Source organism: Aulonocara sp. 'chitande type north' Nkhata Bay, linkage group LG23 (assembly GCF_057382095.1).
Source record: "Aulonocara sp. 'chitande type north' Nkhata Bay isolate Kocher_YH1m ecotype deep benthic linkage group LG23, A_spYH_male_GT1.1, whole genome shotgun sequence".
In the NCBI taxonomy this organism is placed as follows: domain Eukaryota; kingdom Metazoa; phylum Chordata; class Actinopteri; order Cichliformes; family Cichlidae; genus Aulonocara; species Aulonocara sp. 'chitande type north' Nkhata Bay.
In genome coordinates this window covers 29,272,557-29,286,766 of record NC_141365.1, presented here as the reverse complement: position 1 = coordinate 29,286,766, position 14,210 = coordinate 29,272,557, and the positions used below count along the sequence as shown (strand labels likewise).

The following is a 14,210-nucleotide window of genomic DNA, read 5'->3' as shown; positions in this document are numbered from 1 at the left end:
TTCCCAGTAAATTATTTCAAATCTTGACTAAATTTTAATTAAATTATTTTTGATCTAAATACTGCTGATGGTAATAAAATACTACCAAGAACAAGAAAAAGCCCAATGGATGCTGGAAATATGAAAGTATGTCTTTTGAGAATCAAGTCACACAACTTCTGGTTGTAGGGTCTATAAATCCACGTTAAGGCTACGTACCCGGGTATTTTTAAAAACGCAGATTTTTCTATGCGTTTGCACCTTTATCCACACGTAAACGGCGTTTTCGGTCACTGAAAACAGAGATTTTTAAAAACACCTGCCAGGGTTGATATTTTCGAAAACTCTGTTTTTGCATTTAGGAGTGGATGAAGAAAACAGAAAACGCAGGTCAAAAGTGTGCGCCTTTTTTGATGTCACACTGTGCGCCACGTTATTGTTTTGGTGAAATGAATTTCTACTTAGATAAAATACGGTTACTGTTAACTTTACTCTCTGTAGTGTTTACATGCTTACATACAACACAGTTTCTGTCCCTCCACACATAGTATCAGCTCTGCTTCTATGCGCCATCTTTGTTTACTCTTTCCCACCCAGGGATTGGTCAACATTCCTACAGGTTAGGAATATATTGCAGCAACTTTGGCATGTTCCTAGCAGTGATGGGTCAGTCGCGAACGAAATGGTTGTTAGAGCCGGATCTTTGACGTGAGCTGTGTTTTTTTTTTTTCCTTTCTCTCACCCTCTCTCTTGCACTTTTTTCCGCTTCACTCTGCATGCCAGCCTTGTGCTTTACGCTGGGAAGAGGAGGGAGGGGCGGTAGTTACACTCAGTAGCACAGGAATAGAGAAGGAGGGAGAGACAGAGAAAGAGCCAGGGACAAAAACGTCACATTAGAAAGGTATAGTAATCATCCACAACTATTTTCAGTTGCAGATGATAAAGGATTCAGAAAGTTTATTCATGCAGGCCCATATGACAGAGAATATGCATCTTCTTTTTGTTTTCATATTATAATTTACATTTAATTGTGTTGTGGTTTGCAGTGTTTTGTGTTGTTTCACTTTAAATTTGTAAAAGGAAAAAGCTGAATATTTAAATAGTTAAAAGTTGAAATGTGACTAGTAAATTTTTGTATTATATGATTTATTTATTACATTTTATGTGGAGTGAATAAATAAAAGTATATTTACGGTGGCCCCTACAGACAAAGCACGTACAAACCCTGAATCACGTACAAACTCCAAAACACGTAAAAACACGTACAAACTCCGAAGCACGTACAAACTCCAAAACACGTAAAAACTCAGAAGCACATAAAAACTCAAAACACGTACAAAACACAACAGGAGTGCTCCAGGATGCTAGGCACTGTGTTGAGCTTTTGTTACCTAGTGGCTACACAAGCCAGCAAGTACCAACGACCGGATTTGGTGTGTGGTAGTAACAGGTAAATGAATTTTTTTAAAATTATTTTACTATATATGAATGCTTGCGTATAAATACACAAACAATACACATATGCTTTCATGCTTTCAATTGTGTAATTTAAGTGATCTAGGTAGTTCTGTTTTGGAAGTTCAGTTCATGCTAGAAATGTGTTTTGGAGTTTGTATGTGCTTTTTGGAGTTTGTACGTGTTTTGTCTCTAGGGGCCACCGCATATATTTATATATAAACATATAAAGAGCCGGTTCTCTAAAAAGAGCCGGAAATCCCATCACTAGTTCCTAGCAGCGTTTTCCTTCGTTTTTGCGTTTATGTCTGGGCAGGATTTTTTTTTTAAAAACGAAAACGGAAAATCTCAGTTTTCAAAAATACCCGTGGACGTAGCCCACACTAATGCGTTTTCGTTTGAAAACGTATCGTTTTCTCTCCGTTTTGGCCTCCCATCCACACTGAGACAGCGTTATCCTCAAGGAAAAATGCAGCGTTTTGAAAACGCTCTCGAAAACGCATACATTTCAAAACAGAACTGCCCCGTCGCAGTATGGACACTCGAAAACGCAGACTTTCTAAAACAATGATGCATTTTAGTCATGTGACAAATTAAACAAAGATTGCGGAGGGCATTGTATAGCAGTTGTTTTGATTGCTCTCAATTTTGACAGCCCTAAAGAAGATTATTATCAGTTTGTACATGCTCCAGATAGCTTTTCTTAAAATTCTTTAATTCTCACTCGCTTTTGCACATGCGCAGGACTGGAAACTTTTAACTGTGAAGACGACTGAAAACGCTGACGTGGAGCGTTTTCAGACGAAAACGCCTTTTTCAAATCTATCAGGGCTAGTGTGGACGTAGTGCTCACCAGCCAATGTTGATGAAGAAATGCTTAGAGGGATCCAAACTTCAAGTACTGGTGTTTATTCAAACACATCAAAACAAACACAAGTGTTCATTTCCAAGTATAGGATTATTTGCAATCGCCATAATGACTATATGGGTTACTTGGTCTGCAGTGAACATGCTTCCTCTGCCCCCAGCATCTGGTCATCTAGCAATTCTGTAAAGTAACAATTTCAGTATTTTTACATCAATGGTATTGGTGTGTTTCTCATTGGCATATGGCAGTGCTACAAATCTTTGTGCGAAGTGACTGTACTAACCGATTCTCATTTCAAGATGTCCTTATGGTACTTGCTACAGTGTAGCGGCTCGAGTTAGGCTGGACCCGTTGGCCAGCTACCCTCAGGGTCATTCCACGGTTGATTACATGGTCCACTATTGTAGCTCTGATGTCATCAGCAATTCTATTTCTTACTCTTCCTACCCTTCCTCTCCCCCCTCCTCATCTTCCTCTCCCCCCTCCTCGTCTTCCTCTTGCTCCTCCTTGTCCTTGTCATCCTCTTCATCCTACTTCTTCACCTCCACGTCCTCTTCCTCGGCCTCCTCTACTTCTCACTCTTTCTGCTCCCTCCATTGTACTCCGCACACACAGCTTACCTGTATTGTAGTGCTTAGGCTGATTGCAAAGTGAACTAATTATCTAAAAAAGTTTTCACATGTGAAAGTGTGCCAGACAGTTGGCAAATTAGTGTTAATGATAGCCATACATGTGTATACTTTTGCTAGGAGTGTGTTGGAAATTTGGTAATTGAGTGTTGTGCAGTGAATTGTGCCTACAGTTTTGCAAAGTGTGTGTTACAAACTGAGTGCAAAGCAGTTTTTGTGCTTTTAGTTTTGCAAACTCAGTGAGTGGTTTTGCTATAAGTCTGAATAGTTTTAGAGATTGTGCTACAGGAATCACAGTTAGGGTTTAAGCATTCAGAAAAAACTGTAACACCTCACGACCAGCTCCCGATCATCAATCGCTCGTGAGGGTGTTACCACAGGCGCTCACACTGCTCACGCGCAAACACGTACACGTCGGTGAAAAAGACGGAGCAGCACGGCAGTGCTGCGTGTGATCTGGACACAAGCGATGGAGGCACAACTTGTAGAACTTTGGAAAGCTCATCCGAGCCTTTTCCATGTGGCATCACAAAATTATCACGACCACAACAACCGTGAAAATAGTTGGATTTACATTGCTGCTCAATCACAGCTGCCTGATCAATGTTTTTCATTAGCAATTTAGCAAAGTTGATGGTGGTGGTGTGTCTGTGTGAGTGAAAGACAGAGAGAGCAAGCGACAGATTTTCTGTTATAACGTTCATTTTATGGAGGCACAGTGTGAGCACTCAGGTCGCATCAGAGCATCGGGCGGTATAGTGTGAGACCCTGCATCGTGACCTACGAACTTCTAACCCCTGTGAGTCAATCGTGCAGTTTGAGCAGGAGCTGAATAACGTGACTGAAAAAATCGCACAGTGTCCGCCCAGCATTAGGTGTACTGTCATCCGAGACTTGCACCGCAGTGTGTTTGTTTCCCTGTTGGCCATGCGTGTTGTTGTGGTCATCTGTTGTCTTCTGGTATTTTCTCCGCAAGCGACCTTTCCTCGACCAATGAGATGAGCGGTAATCTGAATTGTCATACTCGAATTGTCATAAGTGTGCTGTCAGCTCATTGGTCACAAAGCAGGAGAGGGGCTGGGAATTATGTTTTCAAACAAAGTGTTAATTCCATTAAAAGTTATAGACTACTTTTGATTCTCACTGTATTACGGGACAAAGTGCGTCCCTTATTAGCTCAATACGGGACGTGTACTTTTGTTTCGAAATACGGGATGATTCCGTATTTTAAGGGACGGTTGGCAACCCTACGGGTGAGGGAAGGGAGCCAGGACAGAAACATGCATGATAGCATCACACAGTTGTTGCAGATTTGCCAGCTGCACATCCAAGATGAGAATCTTCCTTTTCATGGGCTTTACCCACTCCGTTTGCCAGGCTGCCTGCCTACCTATTGTGCAACTACTGAATAGCTCAATAAAGATTTGGAGTTGTATTTCAAACCTCATTCAGTCTCTCACTATGTGAAGCACCCACTGTGGGTGGAACTGGGGTTACAGTAGTAACCACAGAATATTTTCCAGTCTTGTGTGTTTGTTACAGTTATACTTACCTGGACTTCAAAAGATTCAGACAGGATATGTTGGACAGAGTAGAAAACTATAGCCCAGGTTTAACCACTTTCACTACTTCTTTTCATACTACATGAAGACATTTATTTATGGTATTTATTTCCCACCTCTGCAACCTAAAGATGTAATAACTTGGGAGATATTGCATCTTTCATCATTGCGTTACATAATCGTTCCGACTGTGAGGCATACCTTCTGAATTAATTAGCAGGTCGCTGCTAAAAATGTGATATTAAGTCTGCAAGGCTTTTTCAATCATCTCATGAGTAAGTTAATAAAAACTTTTAATTTGCTGAAGGTGTAATGCTGATAGGCAAAGCCCCATCTGTAAATCATATTCATGTTTAGGGAAATTTTGTTCCATTCAAATATTAATTTGGAGTGAGATTATAGCAATATATGTCCAGGTAACAATAACAGAGAAAATTTTAATTTAAAATCTTGACAGTCTTTAGGGCGTTATTGTCATTTTTCATGTAGTTTTGGATGTCCCCATCTTCACTCTTTTTCTTGCAGTCTGAGAGTAGCCTGCAGGAATCAGAGCATTAGGATTTCTTCAATAATTACTAGCTTTCAGTCATTTGCTCTGCTCTCTCCAACTCCTCATCATTTTCTCAGTATGAAAGCTGCTTTAACCAAATATTTCCTATTTTTTATCACAATTTTATACAACTCCAGGTAGGAAAAATGTACATGCAATGTAAATATTTAGTATAAAATATCCTTTATTCCTTCCAGCTTGGTATTGTTTTTCAAGCAGTAAAGAATAGTAGAGATGCTGCAGCTGTCCATGGTGCTAAAACATATCATTCTTCACTGACTTCACATAGCGCTGATTATCTACTTATCATTGACTTCCCTCATTTAAAGTAGTACTTAAGTTGGAAAAAAATATTTTATTCTCTCACTGTTACCATATGCAATGCTGTGCAAACCTCTTAAGCTACCTCTTTTATATTTTTAAAATATTTGACAGAGAACAGAGCAAAAGTCAGAAACATCCAAAGAAGAGCTTTGCATGTCCTTCAAAAAGCCTGGAGAACTATTCCTGAAGACTACTTAAAGAAATTACAAGACAGCTGTCTAAGAGACTGTGCTGAAGAATAAAGGTGGTCACACCAAATACTGACTTTCAGGCTCGTTAGAATTATACAAACTGTTTTTTTGTTTTTTTACCTTATATGCTGGATTTCCATGTATGTTTGCTCATGTTTCAATTAATCTCAATACCTTCCTCTCATTTTTCTAGCAACATACAGAAATGTGAAGGCACACTTTTCCAGCACAGTGCTGTATTTAGATACAGTCCCCATCAAAGGTTTAAGACCATTTGAAAAATGGCAAGAAAAATCGTATTTACTGTCACGGCTGCCGATGCGAGCCGCGTGGTGTTGAAGGAAAAGGGCCCAAAATTCAGGCAGCAGACTGATGAAGTGTGATGTTTATTTACAAAGTGGCAGTGGCAAAAACAGGTAACAGACCATGAGAAATTATTGAAGGGAACCTAAACTGGGAAAAACTAAAGGGCAAACTTGAAACCATCATGAAGCGGGGTGAAATGCAGCGAGCCGCAGAGTAACGAACAGGACGCCATGGAACACAGACGAGCCAACAACAAACGCAGACCGACACCCACTATATATACAAACACAAGGAGACCAGGAAATGACATACAGGTGGGAGACACAGCTGATTCTAATACACATAATGACTGGAGGATACAAGCTGAACACAATGACCACAGACACAGACCTTTAGAATAAAACAGGAAATCCAAAACATGAACTCAGAGACATAAACCAGGCACAAGGGGAGGACACAGGATACCAAAATCAGAATAAACTAGCACAGAGGAAAATAATCATATAAAACCCAAAACGCTGGGTCAACGACCCAGCACCATGACATTTTCCATGGTTGGATCTTAACAAGGTTCCAAGTACAGCTTCAACATGCAACAAGAAGAAATGGGAGTGAGGCAAAACATTTTTTAAGCATGTAATTTATTGAAAACAACGCTTAAACTGAAACAGGTCGTTTTAAAGCTGATCAAAAGTTCACCTCCAAAAAAACCCGTAAACCCCCCAAAACAAAAATCAAAGTTCCAAACATGAACTCAGTAGACTGCAGCGATAACTGCCAGCATCTGAGCCAGCCAGACTCTGTCTGTCTCTCTCATCATGGTCACCTAAATGCACAGTAATGGCAGGTTTTGTAATAAGGCAGATCGCGCTAACATAATATGCACTGTTAGCTGATTATTTACCTGCCGCATTAACGGGAAAGGACGTACAAAAGTTACCGCTGCTGCTGGGTTGAGATTCACGAGTCCGGAGCGGAATTAAAAACATGACATTCATTTAAGGTCATCGTGTGTTTTGTGAGCAAATGCTTTTGCATATTCGTAGTGTCTCCTCCCTTAAATTAAACATCTACTTTGCAAGTATTGCAAGTTGCCCTGTTGTCATCCGTTCTCGTAAAGTATAATCAAACTTTTGAGCGTTTGAGCCGCTTAGGCGCCATGTTTCCTGCCAGGTAAATGACATTCCGCAATGTGGTGACGTCATTCGGGGCGACTGGAATCGATAAAGGAATCGTTTGCAACAATGGCAAACAATTCCAAGGAATTGAAACAGTGGGAACCGGTTCTCAACAAGAACCGGTTTTTGATACCCATCCCTATTGTTGATCACTTCCAAAATTTGTTGCAGCATGTTTGATGTAAGCGTTTCCATGAGGTGAGTGGGAACATTTCTCAAAGTGGTGAAGATGGCTGCACAAAGGGCATCTACTGAATGGAACTGTTGTTCATTTTTGTACCCAGTCAATGAATGGGTCTGTTTTCATACAAAAGGCATTAAGTGCAACAAAACAGTCAGCTAAGCCAAACTTTACTCAACTCATTCTTCTTGCTTCCTCCACTTCTGTACCATTGATTCATTAATGCTGAATTCTCTCGCAAGCTGCTCTATTCCCATGTTGTTGCCGTATGTTAATGACTAACCTTGTATTGTGGATGGATTATCTCAGTTGTTCTCCTGACTGAAGTCTGGTCTGTTACAGCATCCTGCCATGCAATTGCATTTGTCCCTAACCATCAGGAACCCTTCCGTTAACTTTTATCGAGTGAAAAAAAGTTAGCATTCATCCTCCAGCTTCACTGTGTTTATGTTATGATAACGTAGCTCTGTCGCTAGCGATCACGTAGCACATCATTATATACCAGTTAGCCCAACTTCAGTAACCCTAAAAAAGTCAGTTTTCGGTCTTCATTTATGTTGGAAGTGATAGCAGGGTATTCCATAGGTCCCTCATCCTATTCATGTAACCCCTTCTGCCAGGGTTTCTTGTATAGCAGCATTCCAACAACGCCCTATTTTCATCTCTTGCCCACCAATGCCTTCTTGTTCCAGTAGTTGATCCGGGCGACGTCCGAGCTGGTATGCATATATACATACATACACAAAAGTGTATAAACCAACAATATAATATACAATCTAATATATATATTACATATACCCCAAAAAGTTGATTCTGTTCATCTGGATGTTTTCAGTGGGAGAAACGTTTCGTCACTCATCCAAGTGACTTCTTCAGTCTCAGCTGACTGCAGGTTTCAATCTTATAAACAGGACATTTGCATAATGACTGAAACCAGCCCACTGAAGGAACAGTGGGCTGGGAGGTCAGTTCCTTAATCGTAATTATGCAAAAGAGAAAAAAAAAAAAGAAAAAGAAGAAAAAAAAAAGAAAAAAAGAAAAAGGAAGTGATAGCAGAGCTGTACGTTTTAATTTTTTCACAAATCACTCAGTCTGAACATGGTATGTCATGTTTAGGTGGAAGTTGGCAAGCTAACTTCCTGCTGACTTCTATCTCTGTTAAATTTAATAAATTCTGTTTTCATGGATGTTAAAATTAATTGGTACACCTGGTAAAGCAGCAACACTGATCATTTTATTAAAGATGACAGAAATTAGACAGTTTTAAATTCTCAGTGATGCTGCAGTGTTCGTTTGGCTTTGGGACCTGAAGTGGACAGAGTTTTGGAAGCAGATTACTCCTGACTATGGTAGCTGTAATACCCCGACAATCAATCAAGCGGTGCGGCTTCATAGCTTACTAAAGTTGTACTAAAACAGTTTTTGACAGATTTTTGAGCGCTGTGTATCACATCTGTTCAAGGTCAGTAAGCACAAGCAGAATTCATACATAAGGCGCACCTAATGTCGAAGAGCAAGGGCTGATAATAGGTTATCAGCAGCTCCCGAACTGAGTCTCTGGAGGTTGCCTGGAGTTCCTTTGCCAACAGGGTCCATTGAGAGGGATAATTTGAAGTCGTTCTTGCCTGACTGGTAAGTTGGAACAAGAAGTCTATGCAAACCAAACTTGGGTTGGACATCGTATCTGCATTAAGTCAAGATGTTGTTGAGAGGAGACTTTGTACAGTGGCGTGAATTCGGCAGCACAATTGGGAGACTTAGAATTGTCCCCTGCCAGCGCCAGTGGGTGACTAAATATATGTTTACAGACATTGCTGGTAAACCCGTGTGTCTTATTAGTGGAGCTAATGTGGCTGTAATTAAGGAATTTAATTTAAGACGGCACTACGAGACAAAAGAAGAGCGGTCCATTTTGGGGGAAGATGGTGTCTTGAGCCTCGCTTGATACACAGTACGTGGCAAAGGCAACCCATCCATTGTCTACCGCTTGTCCCTTTCAGGTAAGCCGGAGCTGGGTCAAAACACCGTTTTTAGGATCTCCTGTGGCACTCTTCACCTCCAAAGCCCGTTCAGGGCTTAAATACCTGGGGACTCGCCTTTGTTTATCCAAGCTGAATTTCTTTTCTGTGCAGCTTCGAGAAATCGTCCATTTTCCAGTTGCCCGTCAGTCTCGTTGGCGCAGTAGGCAGCGCGTCAGTCTCATAAAGGTCGCAAATTCGGCGGGACAATTGGCAGACTTGTAAGGGCTGGTGGCTCAGCAGTAGAACTGTCGCCTGCCACCCGTGAATCTCGAAATCAGAAGGTAGTGACTTGTAGCCTCACGCAAGCGATGTGCTTTGATGCACAGCACGTGACAGAGTTTGTGCATCCATTTTAAGCGTCTTGAGAGGAGACTTTGGAGAGTGGAATGAATTCAGCGGGACAATTTTCGGATGTGCAAGGGTTGTTAGCTCAGCGGTAGAATTGTCGCCTGCCATGAGTAAGTCTCGAAAACTGGAGGTGTTGAGCTCTATCCTCACGCGAGGCATGTGTTGATGCGCAGTTTGGCCACACATTTTTTGGATGTCCTGTCACACACTTCACCTTCAAGATGGCAGCCCATCCTGGGCTTGAAGAACTGGCAAGTCTGCTTCATTTGTTGACGGCTTCAAAGAATGGTTCGTTTTGGGGGGAGATTGTGCCTTGAGCCTCGCTTGATACACAGTACGTGGCAAAGGCAACCCATCCATTGTCTATCGCTCGTCCCTTTCGGGTAAGCCGGAGCTGGGTCAAAACACAGTTTCCCTGACCGGGAATCGAACCCGGGCCGCGGCGGTGAGAGCGCCGAATCCTGACCACTAGACCATCAGGGAGGTGCGACAGAGTTGTCTTGATGAGTGACGCGTGGCTGTATCGGGCTATATTTTCCATTGCGCCTCGAGAGGAGCGCTTGGGCAATGGCGTGAATTCGGTGAGAAAATTGTCACTTCCGTGAGCATTGGTGGTTCAGTGGTAGAATTCTTACCTGCCACGTGGGAGGCCCGGGTTCGATTCCCGGCCAATGCACAGTTCCTTTATGCGTGGGGTCTTGGGGGGCATTAAGTTTGTTCTCGGTCACGGCCAGACGGCATCAAGATTTGGAACAAGAAGTCTGTGCAAACCAAACTTGGGTTGGACATCGTATCTGCATTAAGTCAAGATGTTGTTGAGAGGAGACTTTGTACAGTGGCGCGAATTCGGCGGCACAATTGGCAGACTTAGAATTGTCCCCTGCCAGCGCCAGTGGGTGACTAAATATATGTTTACAGACATTGCTGGTAAACCCGTGTGTCTTATTAGTGCAGACAATGTGGCTGTAATTAAGGAATTTAATTTAAGACGGCACTACGAGACAAAAGAAGAGCGGTCCGTTTTGGGGGAAGATGGTGTCTTGAGCCTCGCTTGATACACAGTACGTGGCAAAGGCAACCCATCCATTGTCTACCGCTTGTCCCTTTCAGGTAAGCCGGAGCTGGGTCAAAACACCGTTTTTAGGATCTCCTGTGGCACTCTTCACCTCCAAAGCCCGTTCAGGGCTTAAATACCTGGGGAATCGCCTTTGTTTATCCAAGCTGAATTTCTTTTCTGTGCAGCTTCGAGAAATCGTCCATTTTCCAGTTGCCCGTCAGTCTCGTTGGCACAGTAGGCAGCGCGTCAGTCTCATAATCTGAAGGTCGTGAGTTCGAGCCTCACACGAGGCAGGTGTTTTGGTACAGAGTTGGTCCATCCATTTTGTACAGCTTCTACCCATTTCGAGGACTCTGAAGCATAAGAACCATCCGTTTGTAGTGGATTTTCAGCCTCCTCTGATGCGAGATCTAGAACAGGGATCAATCCAAATCATTCTACCATTGCCCGTGGAAAGCCTTCCCATCTGTTTGATTTCAAGACTCACACGTGGCAGGCGATCCTCCCCTATGGATTCGTGCTGGCCCTCTGGAACCACTTCATCCAACTTTCACCACAATTCCTCTTTCTTTTCTCAGGTCAGAATTGCGGGACACCACACGTTGGCTCCCAAATGACTCCTACCTGTTATTTCTTCTTGGACACTTTGTCCAGGTAGGGTTAGGAATGTCTTTGCATTGGAAGCGGATGAGCAAGGGCTGATAATTGGTTATCAGCAGCTCCCGAGCTGAGTCTCTGGAGGTTGCCTGGAGTTCCTTTGCCAACGGGGTCCATTGAGAGGGATAATTTGAAGTCATTCTTGCCTGACTGTTAAGTTGGAACAAGAAGTCTATGCAAACCAAACTTGGGTTGGACATCGTGTCTGCATTAAGTCAAGATGTTGTTGAGAGGAGACTTTGTAGAGTGGCGCAAATTCGGCGGGACAATTGGCAGACTTGTAAGGGCTGGTGGCTCAGCAGTAGAACTGTCGCCTGCCACCCGTGAATCTCGAAATCAGAAGGTAGTGACTTGTAGCCTCACGCAAGCGATGTGCTTTGATGCACAGCACGTGACAGAGTTTGTGCATCCATTTTAAGCGTCTTGAGAGGAGACTTTGGAGAGTGGAATGAATTCAGCGGGACAATTTTCGGATGTGCAAGGGTTGTTAGCTCAGCGGTAGAATTGTCGCCTGCCATGAGTAAGTCTCGAAAACTGGAGGTGTTGAGCTCTATCCTCACGCGAGGCATGTGTTGATGCGCAGTTTGGCCACACATTTTTTGGATGTCCTGTCACACACTTCACCTTCAAGATGGCAGCCCATCCTGGGCTTGAAGAACTGGTAAGTCTGCTTCATTTGTTGACGGCTTCAAAGAATGGTTCGTTTTGGGGGGAGATTGTGCCTTGAGCCTCGCTTGATACACAGTACGTGGCAAAGGCAACCCATCCATTGTCTATCGCTTGTCCCTTTCGGGTAAGCCGGAGCTGGGTCAAAACACAGTTTCCCTGACCGGGAATCGAACCCGGGCCGCGGCGGTGAGAGCGCCGAATCCTGACCACTAGACCATCAGGGAGGTGCGACAGAGTTGTCTTGATGAGTGACGCGTGGCTGTATCGGGCTATATTTTCCATTGCGCCTCGAGAGGAGCGCTTGGGCAATGGCGTGAATTCGGTGAGAAAATTGTCACTTCCGTCAGCATTGGTGGTTCAGTGGTAGAATTCTTACCTGCCACGCGCGAGGCCCGGGTTCGATTCCCGGCCAATGCACAGTTCCTTTATGCGTGGGGTCTTGGGGGGCATTAAGTTTGTTCTCGGTCACGGCCAGACGGCATCAAGATTTGGAACAAGAAGTCTGTGCAAACCAAACTTGGGTTGGACATCGTATCTGCATTAAGTCAAGATGTTGTTGAGAGGAGACTTTGTACAGTGGCGCGAATTCGGCGGCACAATTGGCAGACTTAGAATTGTCCCCTGCCAGCGCCAGTGGGTGACTAAATATATGTTTACAGACATTGCTGGTAAACCCGTGTGTCTTATTAGTGCAGCCAATGTGGCTGTAATTAAGGAATTTAATTTAAGACGGCACTACGAGACAAAAGAAGAGCGGTCCGTTTTGGGGGAAGATGGTGTCTTGAGCCTCGCTTGATACACAGTACGTGGCAAAGGCAACCCATCCATTGTCTACCGCTTGTCCCTTTCAGGTAAGCCGGAGCTGGGTCAAAACACCGTTTTTAGGATCTCCTGTGGCACTCTTCACCTCCAAAGCCCGTTCAGGGCTTAAATACCTGGGGAATCGCCTTTGTTTATCCAAGCTGAATTTCTTTTCTGTGCAGCTTCGAGAAATCGTCCATTTTCCAGTTGCCCGTCAGTCTCGTTGGCACAGTAGGCAGCGCGTCAGTCTCATAATCTGAAGGTCGTGAGTTCGAGCCTCACACGAGGCAGGTGTTTTGGTACAGAGTTGGTCCATCCATTTTGTACAGCTTCTACCCATTTCGAGGACTCTGAAGCATAAGAACCATCCGTTTGTAGTGGATTTTCAGCCTCCTCTGATGCGAGATCTAGAACAGCGATCAATCCAAATCATTCTACCATTGCCCGTGGAAAGCCTTCCCATCTGTTTGATTTCAAGACTCACACGTGGCAGGCGATCCTCCCCTATGGATTCGTGCTGGCCCTCTGGAACCACTTCATCCAACTTTCACCACAATTCCTCTTTCTTTTCTCAGGTCAGAATTGCGGGACACCACACGTTGGCTCCCAAATGACTCCTACCTGTTATTTCTTCTTGGACACTTTGTCCAGGTAGGGTTAGGAATGTCTTTGCATTGGAAGCGGATGAGCAAGGACTGATAATTGGTTATCAGCAGCTCCCGAGCTGAGTCTCTGGAGGTTGCCTGGAGTTCCTTTGCCAACGGGGTCCATTGAGAGGGATAATTTGAAGTCATTCTTGCCTGACTGTTAAGTTGGAACAAGAAGTCTATGCAAACCAAACTTGGGTTGGACATCGTGTCTGCATTAAGTCAAGATGTTGTTGAGAGGAGACTTTGTAGAGTGGCGCAAATTTGGCGGGACAATTGGCAGACTTGTAAGGGCTGGTGGCTCAGCAGTAGAACTGTCGCCTGCCACCCGTGAATCTCGAAATCAGAAGGTAGTGACTTGTAGCCTCACGCAAGCGATGTGCTTTGATGCACAGCACGTGACAGAGTTTGTGCATCCATTTTAAGCGTCTTGAGAGGAGACTTTGGAGAGTGGAATGAATTCAGCGGGACAATTTTCGGATGTGCAAGGGTTGTTAGCTCAGCGGTAGAATTGTCGCCTGCCATGAGTAAGTCTCGAAAACTGGAGGTGTTGAGCTCTATCCTCACGCGAGGCATGTGTTGATGCGCAGTTTGGCCACACATTTTTTGGATGTCCTGTCACACACTTCACCTTCAAGATGGCAGCCCATCCTGGGCTTGAAGAACTGGTAAGTCTGCTTCATTTGTTGACGGCTTCAAAGAATGGTTCGTTTTGGGGGGAGATTGTGCCTTGAGCCTCGCTTGATACACAGTACGTGGCAAAGGCAACCCATCCATTGTCTATCGC

The 14,210-nt window shown here is 43.8% G+C and overlaps 6 non-coding genes across 6 annotated transcripts; 4 read left to right on the top strand and 2 right to left on the bottom strand.

The window, feature by feature from the left end:
- Nucleotides 1–10,003: 10,003 nt before the first annotated feature.
- trnae-cuc (transfer RNA glutamic acid (anticodon CUC)) lies at nt 10,004–10,075 on the bottom strand. The gene has a single exon. It is a non-coding gene; the product is annotated as a tRNA-Glu (tRNA).
- A 122-nt stretch (nt 10,076–10,197) lies between these two features.
- trnag-gcc (transfer RNA glycine (anticodon GCC)) lies at nt 10,198–10,268 on the top strand. Its single transcript has one exon. It is a non-coding gene; the product is annotated as a tRNA-Gly (tRNA).
- A 601-nt stretch (nt 10,269–10,869) lies between these two features.
- Nucleotides 10,870–10,942, top strand: trnam-cau (transfer RNA methionine (anticodon CAU)). Its single transcript has one exon. It is a non-coding gene; the product is annotated as a tRNA-Met (tRNA).
- A 1,185-nt stretch (nt 10,943–12,127) lies between these two features.
- trnae-cuc (transfer RNA glutamic acid (anticodon CUC)) lies at nt 12,128–12,199 on the bottom strand. The gene has a single exon. It is a non-coding gene; the product is annotated as a tRNA-Glu (tRNA).
- Nucleotides 12,200–12,321: 122 nt separating this feature from the next.
- Nucleotides 12,322–12,392, top strand: trnag-gcc (transfer RNA glycine (anticodon GCC)). The gene has a single exon. It is a non-coding gene; the product is annotated as a tRNA-Gly (tRNA).
- Nucleotides 12,393–12,993: 601 nt separating this feature from the next.
- On the top strand, nt 12,994–13,066 carry trnam-cau (transfer RNA methionine (anticodon CAU)). Its single transcript has one exon. It is a non-coding gene; the product is annotated as a tRNA-Met (tRNA).
- The last annotated feature ends 1,144 nt before the right edge of the window (nt 13,067–14,210 follow it).